Consider the following 12,328-nt stretch of genomic DNA (forward strand, 5'->3'; position numbering starts at 1 on the left):
AATCATATGATTTTCGGCAATCGATAGCACACACATACGTTTCGATTGCGAAACAACGCCGCCCTTGAAGAGTGATAAGGCTGATAAGCATAATTATTTCCGCGTGATCGAGGTATCGACGGGCTACCTGGCGCTATCGATCGGATGATTTAGGGTAATCGATCGCCGCGGATCGTCACGTACGCTTCGTGTGTTCCGCGTCTCGCTTTCAGGCGCGATTTATTTATAGCAATTTCGAACAAAATCGACTAAAAAAAGTTGACAATTAGTCGGCAAACGGTCATTTATGCTATATGGGACATGATATCATTCGAATATTCTACACTCGTACTGAAAGTACTGTTGTCATACGTACTATTGCTTAATATATCAGAGAACATTCATATGACGTCTTGATGGTATATCATTTCGGGTGAGGTCCAATCGGACACATTGCCGATTGGTCGATTAAATAAAAAAATTTTTGATAGGTGGCACAGGTGGCTAGAAAATTCCTAGGCATCGGCTAATGTGAGTGGTGTGTCCGATTGAAAATGTGCCCATCTGGGACGCTCCCAAAAATGTCATAAATACGTCTTTTGGACATGCTTAGTGTCGGTCCACAATAGGTGATTTAAGTTTTAAGAAGTAAGGAATTGATCAATTATAATCGAATATGAAAAGAATAATCGACTATGATTGGTCAATTTCTTACGACTTAAAGATTAAATACTTATTGTGAACCGACACTTAAAGATGTCTTGAGAAAAATATCCTTTCAGTTGTCGATCCCCAAGTATTTAATCTTTAAATTGTAAGAAATTGACCAACCATAATCGATTATTCTTTTCATATTCGATTATAATTGGTCAATTTCTTACTTCTTAAAGCTTAAATCACCTATTGTGGACCGACACTAAGGTTATATCAAAAGTTCTTTCTGACGTCTTAAAGACATATGTTCTATAACCTCAATCTGTCATCAATATAACCTCTAAAAGTTTCTAAATGACAGTTCCAAACATAGTTATTTACATTATCGACTGTGACATTTATCGAGAAGCAACTATATATTTAGTGATTGGAATAAATGACATGACCAATTTCGATATAATGTAACCTATAAAAATATTGGCAGTCAGTTTATCTAGTACTCCAATATTTTATATTACTATAATATACAAGAATGCAATTAAGATGAAACTATTCGGAAACGTATTGACAAGAGGAAGAATACGAGACAGAAGTTGGAATTACTTGATAAATTGATACATCAATGATTTAATCTACACAACATTTCTAATGACAAAATTGATTTCTGATTACAATAGATAAATTAAAGTTGTGTAACTATTAGTTGTGTAACTATATCAATGATATACCAATTTATTAAGTAATTCCAAATTCTGCCTTGTATTCTTCCTCTCAATACTTTCCGTATAATTAATTTTTATATTATTATAGAATGTCCAAAAATTTCAAATAAGACGTCTGAAAGACGTCTAAAAAATGTCATTTATTGAAAAATAAGATATCTTTAAGATATTCCAAAGACATCATAAATTGGGTCATAAGACATCTTTTTTATAATTTAATAAAATGTCTTATAATATTTAAGATGTCTTTTAGACGTCTTTAAGACATCATAATGTTCTCTGAGAATGTTATTTCATTATTTATTCATTAAAAATGACTAAAAAATGACAATTAAATAACAATATATTTATGACAATAATATTTCGTGACAAATGTTAAGATATTAATTCGCACTCTGGGCGAATTTTTATCATAAATTTTGTGCAAAACTTGCATCGCATCGCATTTATCGGCGATACAATTTGAGCGTAAAAAGGTTATAAATTGTTTAAATTTTTCATGCTGTGTATATTCTGACCAGATAGAACTAGATAGAAACAAAAAATTGTGATTCAGAGAACTTATGACCATACTTTGGTTTAGATAAAAGATTAACCGTACTCTGATTTAGATAAAGGGACGAGGAAATTGTCGAAGATATATAATAGTTCATTAGACGCGCAGAATTACAGTAGTGCCTTGGAAAGCCCGTGTCAGTTCTGTTTATTTTTTCCAAAATTTCTTACACGATGTCAAACATACCGATCTTCGTCGATCTACAAGGTCTTATTGTTCGAGAAAAGTTCATAGTGAAAGAGGTGGCAGTGTTGAAGAACGGGAAAGAAGAACGGGAAGCTGCTTCATTGAATTTTTAAAGAATCAATGCCCTGAAATCTTCTTATGAGGAGTGAACAATCGAGAGCTGGGTCATGTCCAATCACCATGGATTGGATTGGAACGACGTCGCTTACAAGTTCTCAGAGACAACGATCCGAAGCAATGTGCGGCGATCTAACGCGAGACGTAGTACCTAAACGTGTACATTAGAAGGATTAGAAAAGAAGAAATGATTGGAAGAGATCCTCGGCGACGCCATCACGAACCTCGATGTGATCGTCGAGACCACTTCAAGGACATCGGACGTCTCGCCACCTTGGGCAACACTCGCGCCCTTCGCTGTGAACATCATACGAAGAATTGTGCGATAGAGAAACGTGTGTAAGCTACAAATAGTGGTTGAAGGTATATATAACTTATTTTATTAATTTTCTATGTATGTGGAAAAAAGTAAATTTCCTAATTTTTTTTTTCTTACATTATAGACACTTGAGGAACAATTCGCTTCGTTACAATTGGAGGAGCATTAGTGATGAAGCAATGGTGATTCCCGAGTCAAGTACGAGACGATATATAATAATAAATATTCTATTCTTATTTGGTTATAATCCATTGCGTGTAATCTTATAGAATGCATACTTAAATAAAAAAAAATTCTGAGTCAAAATAATTATGATTAATAGTAAAAGTTAATCGTCCTTTCCTAAATCTCTTCATATAGAGTGTTATATAAAATATTTTTAGGAAATTTTAAAGGATATTATAAGAAATATTCTTAGCAAATTTTTAAAATTTATTAGTAATCTTAATTTTTGTAAGTTGATATTATTCTTATATTTTATTAAAAATAAAATTTTAATTTGAAAGAATATTTTTTCAGTATATACTACAACTGAATTAATAGAGAAGAAAACAATAAAAAAGAATATATTAATATTTTATGTATTTTTTTATTTTTTAAAATCTTCCAATTCTTTCTGTCGTTCCGACCACCTCAATAAATTCGACTGCTATAAAATAAAATTTAAAGGGAAAATTGCTGATGATATCGTGTTGCAATGGAGCGATGATAAGGGCATGCGCGGGAGGCCCCGGGTCACCGTTGTCCGCTGCCGCCGCCGTCCTGCCATGTCTCGTATCATCTTCTCTTTTTCTTTATCTACTATCTCTCTCTCTCTCGTTGCGGCTGTCTCTATATTTATTATCTCTTTCTTACCAGGTGTATGCATAAGTTTTTTCCGGTTTTTTAGTAAAAAAAGACACGTAATTTTCAAGGGAAATTAATTTTTTTTTTATTCAAAATATTGGCCATCGGCTTCTACACATTTCGCCCATCTTTCAGGTAATTTATGAATACCATACCAGAAAAACTGCTTGTCTTTTGCGGCAAACCATTCGTCGAGCCATTTTCCAACTTCCTCGAAATTGCTGAAGTGCTGCTCTGCGAGCGCGTGCCCCATTGATGCGAAGAGGTGATAGTCAGATGGCGCCAGGTCTAGGGAGTACGGCGGGTGCGGAAGGATGTCCCATCCAAGCGATTTCAAGATGTCTTTCACTGGTTTTGCTGTGTGAGACGGCGCATTGTCGTGTAACAAAATCACTTTGCCATGTCTTCTGGCCCATTCCGGTCGTCTTTCGATTAATGCGTAGTTTAAATTAATCATTTGTTGGCGATAGCGTTGTGTATTAACGGTTTCGCCGGGCTTCAAGAGTTCATAATACACAATACCGCTCTGGTCCCACCAAATACAGAGCATGGTCTTCTTGCCGAAGCGATTTGGCCTTGGTGTTGATGGACCGGCTTCGCCAAGTGAAAGTCACGATTTTTTCCGCTTCGGGTTTTCAAAATAAATCCATTTTTCGTCACCCGTCACAATTCGATACAAAAATGATTTCCTTTCGTGGCGTTGAAGCAGCATTTCACAAGTGACTTTGCGATTTTCCATTTGACGTTCATTCAAATCGTGTGGGACCCATTTACCGAGTTTATTGATCTTTCCCATTGCTCGTAAACGTCTGCTGATTGTTTCTTGTGATACATGTAATGCTTCTGCTAATTGCCGTTGAGTTTGAGTTGATCATCATCCAATAACTCCTGCAATTGCTCGTCTTCGCATTTTTGTGGTCTACCAGAGCGCTCACTGTCTTTCACATTGAAATCACCACTTTTAAATTGTCGAAACCATGTCTCACATGTTCTAATCGATGGAGCGTGTTCACCATATGTTTCTACCAGCAAACGATGACTTTCAACAGCCTTTTTCTTTTGATTAAATAAAAAAAGCAATGCGTGCCGCAAATGTTCTTTTTCAGGCACAAAACTCGACATGATCACTGAACGATAAAACAAAGACGCTAGTTTTTGGCGGACTCAACTTGTGTGTGTTTGTAGTTTTAAATGTCAGACGAACAAAATGATGTATGTGTCAAATTAATATGCTGCGTACTTTTCGCTGGCGACATCTCTTAGTTAAGCCAGAAAAAACTTATGCATACACCTGTATTATGAATCTTATTCTTATTTTTTTTGGATAATTATTTTTTATGGTGAGGAAAGGAATAAAAAACACATATTTTGTATATATTTATTTCTATACAATTTGAACACATTTTTTATTTAAGTGTAAAACTGTTTTTATTCACATTTTTAGAAGAATATAATATTTTTATAGAACATAAATATAAAACTGTTTTTTTATTCACATTTTTTTTAATATAAAATCTTTAATCTAAACTATATTATTACACCTACACATTTTTACAAATATCTCCTAATTATTTTCGTAGTTGAATAAGTCAATTTCATCCAACCAATAAAATGTTTCTTCATTATTTATAAACTCTTCTACATATTGAATCGCCGGTCTTAATGTAAGTAATATCTTCCTGCACTCAAAACAGTGTTGTTTTAGTTCACTATTGTCTTCGGTAACTTTACATAATGTATGCCACTCTCTTATTTCGTCAAAAATCTGATGAATTCCTACGTTTTCTAAGTGTCGTTCCGAATAACAACTTTCACAAAGACGATAGGATTGTTCCTTCTCCCGATAAGTCACTTTTTGATAAATTGCTCTTATGCACATTGTCGTTTCTCGTAATAAAGCCTGGTATGTCTCCGGATGCTCCTATGGAATCACTCCATTTAATTGCTTTTCCTCCGCTGGCAGTTTCATTCTTTAAAAAAAAATAATTTTTTAATTTTTCTACCTTAATATTATTGTAGTCAGATCTACAACTAAAAATAAAATAGTAACATGGTAACAAAAGTAGTCCGCATGAATTTCGGAAAAAATCTTTCGAAAGACACAAAGACGACACAAATGCGATCAGTCTTTCGAAAGACTGCAGAAACACATCGCGCGAGAATATTGTGAAAAGCCTATCAGCAAATTCCTCAATTTGCTGATCGAATCGAGCGTGATATTGATCAATCAGTATCACACGATCGATCGATACAACCGATCAGAATGCTGATCGGGTATCGATCAATCTATATAATCGGCTACACAAGGCAGAGACAGGCTACACGACAGGAGTCGAAATTATAAGTCGTGCGGAAACAATATTATAAAAGTCACGCAAGATATTACGGAATTCCGTCGCGAAGTTCACGCGAGCCGTATTATCAGCATCTCAGGTGTCACATTCAATCGTCGGCCGCCAGAGTAACGCGAGACGCGCCGAGCCGCCCGACGACGCTTAATCGTGTGTGTAAAATATAACCGTTATAATATCAAGTATTTGTGCTCTTGTTAAAATAAATCAATCAAAGTTAAAGAAAGTGTGTGTGTTAGTGATTTCAAGAGGACCCCTCCGTTCCTTTGATCCTGCTCGGAGATCCAACTCTTTAGGCTTGGCGAACCTGACTATCCCGAATATTAACGTCGTAGCTCATCCGAGGTACAATATTTTGGCAGCGGTGGGATAGTCAAAACCATCCCCCAACAACTTGAGAGGATCATAGTTGACCAAGCCAGCAGAATTGAAAGCGTAAGCCCCGACGCACTGCATTACTGGCAGAAGAGGGGATGACAATTTTTCAAAACAAAATAAGACCTGCAGTAATAAAATAAAAGCTGCAGGCAGAAGAATCAAATTTCCTATAAGTCGAAAATACAAGACCTGAAAACAGGCGGACGGAAAAGGCCCATCAAAAAATAAGCCACCCACGAAATTGTGTCAGTGTAGTGTACAGTCAGCAGAGTGCCGACCTATGACAACGAGTGTCCAGTGGCAGCGGAGCAACGACCGGAGAGCCAGCGCCGATCGTGTACACCAAGCAGCGAGGACGCTTCACCGACACGCACTACTATGCGCAGCCAACTGACACGTCAGCACAAGCAGCGACCATGCGAGCGTATTCGATCTGTCTTCTAATGTAAGTCAGAAAAACCATACTTTATAAAGCGAATGTCCGCAGCGAAGGACAACCTAGTGTATGCGACTTGGTCAAAATCGCGGCTAATCGATAATCCCGTAGAATTTCCGTACACTATCTCCGCGATAAATACCGCGAGAAACACGCTAAAGAAAATACGCGACAACGTGCGCCGTGTATTAAGATACGATAGTGACGTTCGCGTTATAACCGAGCGCGAATTTCCGTACGACGAAAAAGATTATAGCTTGCTCGCATTAAATGACACCGACTCCCACATTGACACACATGTACAGGCACGCAACCACAAACAAACTTACGAAACGGAAGCCTATTTGACTCTTACAACATATATCAATCATTGATAAACGAAATGGCCCACTCACCTCTCGAACCAGAACGAAATCGACAATGAAATTTTGCAACTACGGCATTCGGTTGATAGACACGGACCACAAAAAAATCGAACAAACCACTGCGTCACAATTGGGGAGGCCACAACCACACATTCGATATCAAATAAAACACTTTATTTAACCGACTTGGGTGTTCGCTGATTTCGAATCACCCACCACTGATATATTACACTTCCTTACGATTCTACGCGTCGGTACTCGTGCGTCTGCGCCTTTGAATCTAAGCTCGCACCTGATACTCTCGTCGTTCTTTTATCAGTCCGCTGTTACGCGGCCTCGGCGCGTCCTTGTGTCGAAACGCTTTGGTGCGTTAGCGTTTCGTGTTGTCGGAATCAGCATCCTTGCCGAATTGCACATTGGTTGCAATCAGCGCGTTCGCGCATTATATTTTATTATTTTTAATTCGTATTTTAATTACATATTTTAATTCTCGGGTTAGTCAGAATCCTTGGGATTCTAACTAGTCGGCGATGTCGCAAGGTCGGATTATGTTATTCAGATTGACTCGCAACATCCCTCTCCCTTTGGAAAAAGAAAACGAGAGGGAGTTTTCTTTTAATTTGGCGCTTATACTAGTCGTACAATAATATTTCGCAATGCTTATGTTAATGTTATAATTAATCTTATAATTAAGTTTTACATGGGTTGCTACTTTATTTTTTACATCTATTTTACATTTGTTTTACATTTGCTCTCAGTACATCATTGCTTCGTCGCAAATCTTTGATGTTATGACAGGGGGTTCTTTATTACAGTTTCTCTTTCTTTTTACAATTATAATTATTATAACGCTCGCGATTACAATTACTATTAATCCTAGCTAAAGCTAATCAGATATACAAAATGGCTATTTCTGAATGTATACATATTTTCATCTACCTGTTTATTTACTTCATCTTCTAATATGCTTAATCTAGCATTCGAGTAGATTCTTTATTATCGGTTGTAACTTAATATTTTTTATCGGTTGATTAATTCTGCTATCGCGCGGCGTGAGCGTTAAATTAAAGTCTGATAATTGTGTCTGTATGTATCTCGTCGACAGTTGTTGCTTCGTCACTAATGTTATTTCGGGCTTGTTACTTGTTAGTTTACATCCCGTTAATTTTTATTTTTCCCGTACCACTTAGCTCTAATTGTTGTTTCGGTGACTTATCGCACTGGATACTTATTTTTTGGTTTGCTATCATAATATAGCCACGCTTATGGTTCCGTTATGTTATCCACAAGGGTGTATTGGACGCTACACATCACTGTTCGCAGTTGTTGAGTTGACCCGGCGCGTTTACATAGACTTGCACCTCGCATGGTGCGTTCGTGTTAATATGATAGATAGGGAAATCTTGTTTGCATGTATACAGTTGTCCGTCTTGTATACATGTTTGTAGTTCGTTTTCGGTAATATGTAGTGATGATTTTCTTTATCTATTGCTACTACCGGGTGATGAATTTTTATGAATGTAAAAATATTGTGGTTGTATACCGGTAATGATACAGTTCTTATTAGTATAAATGTTGGAAACGCGATTACCGGGAAACGAATAATCGTGTAAATGTCCAGTTTATTATAATACATGCTTAGTGTTATATATTTTTGGATCGTACGCCAATTTTCCATCCGTATTGTAAATGGAAAATGTAGATCTTCGGTCAATTGAGTCATTGCTTCTCGCAACTCTTATGATCGTTATGATCGTTTCCAACAGTAATAGCTGCGCGTGTACTATTCCGTTTTTAGTCAGTGATAAATAATTGATTGTGTTTTCTATGTACTTTGTAAGGTCTGTCATTATTGACCGCAGTATTAATAAGTTTTCGTTCATGTCCTCGCGTTGCGTATATTTCGCAATTCCATCCGTGCCGTGATATTCCGCAGTATATTTTCGTTGTGACTAACCGTTTTTTCCAATGCATCTATGTACCCTATTATGGCGTTGATAATTTTGATCTGAGTCGCGTAAAGTCTATTGGCCTTCTTGCAGCATTTGTATTTGCTCATTAAGGTGCTCCTCCATGGTGCCAAATAACGTTTTGCTATCATGCTAATCGCGTTTCAATCAATCCTCGTTGGCTATCTCTAGTGTAGTAAATAGTTCTCAGTCGCGTAAACAATTGTGTTAATTTTTCATTGTCTTTCTGTATTATTTGCATTATGTTTTTACATGTAAACTGGACGAGTCTGATGATGTTCTTGCATCGCTTGGTTTGATCCAGATATTTTTCTATCTGTCGCACTCTTTTTTCTAGCACGTTGATGTCGCACACCCTCCCTTCTTATTCGGGGGCTCGAGCCATGCTTGATGTAATCTCTCCTGTCGTGCTCCAGGAGGATTATTTGTATATTTGCCAATGGCGTTGGAAGGTGCCGCCGCTACAGTTCGACCTGCATCCATCGAGAGAATAGGACCATCATCTCTCTGGAGTATCGGTCGTGGGGATTCGAGAAAATATACATATATATATATATATATATATATATATATATATATATATATGTGTATATTGTAATATATGTATATGTGTGTATGTCATTATATTATATATTGTTGACTTGTTGTTCTAAACACGTTATTGCGATAAATATCATCACATGCCTCAGTAGTCGAAGGGATAAGATGCCTGCCCGGTAAGCAGGAGATCCAGATTCGATTCCTGGCTGAGGTGGTATTTTTTCGCAAAATAATTACGAGTTTTCACGACTGGTTCGTGGTCGGTCCCCGTCGTGACGCACACCCTTCCTTCCAGTTTGATTATTAATTTCCAGGTCGTTTTCACTTGGTTCATCGATCCTATTTCTTCGAAATAGAAAATGCCTGGTGTGTTTTGAAATCTGACGTTGTCTGTAACTGCGCACAGTCCAGTTCTCGAAAGTCTCGAAAGTTTCCTAAGGTGCGCCAGTAGTTAATTAAAGTGAAACGGTCGTTATGTGGTGTGCAATGTGCAAGGAGGAGTTCACCCCTGTAGTGTGCCATGAGTGCGTTCGCGCCTCGCGCCAGTGACCCAGCACGTAACCGAAGAGACGCGCACGTGGGTTGAGGCGAGTATCCCTCAGGATCCTCTGCGAATCCAGTTTTGCGCCGCTACTAGGCGGCGGGTTGTCCACGTGCTGCATCGCCGCAACTGGTATGTTTTCAATTTTTATTTACTAACCTTATTACTATTAATATATATATATATATATATATATATATATATATATATAATTTTGCTTTTACTAATGCTTTACTAATGCTTTTCCTCGCGAGTGTTTCGTCGTGCGCGTCCGTTTTTTAATTTTCGATAAATAGTTTGAGTCGGTAGTTTGAGTCGGTTTGCGTGTACAATCACTCTTCGACTCTTCGTTTTAGTTTGATTTTATAATTCACGTCTGAAATTTTTTCGATTACTTGATACGGACCTATCCTATGATGCCTCTAATTTCTTTGACTGTCCTCGACGCACTGCTTCGTCATGCAGGAGGACTTTATCATTCACTTTGAAAGTTTTGCTGTTATCATTTTTGTCGGCATAGTTTTTCGCTTTTTGTTTCGTCTCACGAATGTGTTCCTTCGCTAGTTTCTGTGTTGCTCGGAGTCGTTCCTTCAATTCTTGCGCGTAATTATCGTACGTATAGGTTTCCGGCGATACCGTCAATGCCGTAGGTAAGCTTGCTTGGTGTCCGTACAGTAGTTCGAACGGCGTATAATTCGTTGCAGTATGCGGTATCGTGTTGTACGTAAACATCGCGTATGGAATCCATTCATCTCAATTAGTTTGGTCTTTATCTATGTAATGTCTCAAATATTCAACTAGAATTTTATGTGATCTTTCTAGAGCTCCGTTACTTTCTGGATGATTTGCGGTAGTTTGAATTTTCGTTATTTTCAAGAGGGTGCATACATCCTTAAACATCTCGCTGACGAAATTCGTACCTTGGTCCGTTAATATTATATTTTTTCTGGTATTCCGAATTCGCAGATTATTTTTATGGTAAATTCTTTGTTGGATTGTTTTTGCTTCCTGGTCCGGTATTGCTTTGTTAAATTTTGTTAGATCATCCTGAAATGTTAACAGTACTTATTTCCTTGTGGTGACCGTGAGTGGTCCCACGATGTCCAAGGATGCATTTTCGGTTTCTCTGCCGTTTCTGTTAGTACTAGCGGCATCTTAGTTTTTCTGCTTAATTTATTCTTCTGGCAATACTCGCATTTTGCGATGTAATCTTCGACGTCTCTTGTTAGTCCGTGCCAGTTGTGTATTAATTCTATTCTGTTTATTGTGCGTGTAACACCTTGATGTCCCCCGAGGAGAGCATTATGATATTCGTATATTATCTGCTCTTTCTCCTCCTTGCTGTATTCGCGCTCTTTCTTGTCACGCTCGACGCTATTTATCTATGTGTCGCGCGCGATCGGATTTCTGCTAAGCGCGTCAGCGTATTGCCTTTGCTGGCCTTATGCACTACTTCGTAGTCGTATTCCTCCAATTTGAGTCTCCATCTAATTAGTCGCGAGCCCGGATCTGTTTTACCAAATAACCAGATTAATGGCTTATAATCCGTAACTATTTGGAATTTTGTTCCGTATAGATACGGTCAAAAATGTTTGGCTGCCTATACTATGGCTAGCAATTCTTTTTCCATCGTATTGTAATTCTATTTCGCTTTGTTTAGAATTCTGCTCGCGTAAGCAATTGGTCGGTCTTGGCCCATTGGTCCTTGCGATAATACCATTCCGATGACATAATCGGATGCATCTGTTATTAATATAAATTGTTTTGTAAAATCAGGGTAACTCAGAACTAGTGCGGTTGTCAGCCTCTCTTTTAATGTTTCAAATGCGTTTTGTTGTTCTGCCACCCAATTAAATTTTTCATCTTTTCCAGTTAATTTCGTTAGTAGTTTTGCGATCTTCGAAAAATTTTCGATAAATCTCCTATAATATCCAGCTAATTCTATGAAGAATTATACATCCCTCACTTTCTTGAGCACTGGAAAGTTTGTTACAGCCGTTACTTTTATGGATCCGGGATTATATCGTTTTCCGAAATAATATACCTATAATGTGACCTAAATATGTCACCTCTTTTCTTAGAAATTCGCATTTGCTCGGCTGTAGTTTGAGATTATAGTTTCTCAATTTTTGGAACACTTCGATTAGTCACTTATTATGCTCCTTTAAGTCTGTAAACGACGATGTCGTCTAAATATACAAGCAATATACATCCCGTATTCCCGCTAACACTGAATTCATTAAACGCTGAAACGTGGCGAGCGCATTTTTTAACCCGAAAAACATTCGGTTAAATTCGTAATGCCCGTACGGCATGGAGAAAGCCATTTTGTTTTTATCTTTGTCGTACAGTGCTATTTAATGGTAAC

General features: G+C 37.5%; 2 long non-coding RNA genes and 1 pseudogene across 3 annotated transcripts in view; 1 reads left to right on the forward strand and 2 right to left on the reverse strand.

Moving 5' to 3' along the window:
• The window catches only part of LOC105428602 (uncharacterized), a 3,765-nt gene extending 3,453 nt beyond the window's left edge, over window positions 1-312 (reverse strand). The window contains exon 1 of the long non-coding RNA XR_016139988.1: window positions 1-312. This exon is cut by the window's left edge and continues 1,386 nt beyond it. This is a non-coding gene — a long non-coding RNA (uncharacterized LOC105428602).
• Window positions 313-763: 451 nt separating this feature from the next.
• Window positions 764-2,842, forward strand: LOC105428600 (uncharacterized). The gene is made up of 3 exons (XR_016139989.1): window positions 764-1,225; window positions 1,967-2,577; window positions 2,658-2,842. It is a non-coding gene; the product is annotated as an uncharacterized LOC105428600 (long non-coding RNA).
• A 1,988-nt stretch (window positions 2,843-4,830) lies between these two features.
• LOC105428599 (uncharacterized) overlaps window positions 4,831-12,328 on the reverse strand; it is a 70,664-nt pseudogene continuing 63,166 nt past the window's right edge. Inside the window, exon 4 of the transcript XR_016139987.1 lies at window positions 4,831-5,349. The product of XR_016139987.1 is annotated as an uncharacterized LOC105428599 (transcript). The remainder of the gene's footprint in view (window positions 5,350-12,328) is intronic.

This window comes from Pogonomyrmex barbatus, unplaced genomic scaffold, assembly GCF_055798465.1.
Source record: "Pogonomyrmex barbatus isolate J1 unplaced genomic scaffold, ASM5579846v1 scaffold3, whole genome shotgun sequence".
In the NCBI taxonomy this organism is placed as follows: domain Eukaryota; kingdom Metazoa; phylum Arthropoda; class Insecta; order Hymenoptera; family Formicidae; genus Pogonomyrmex; species Pogonomyrmex barbatus.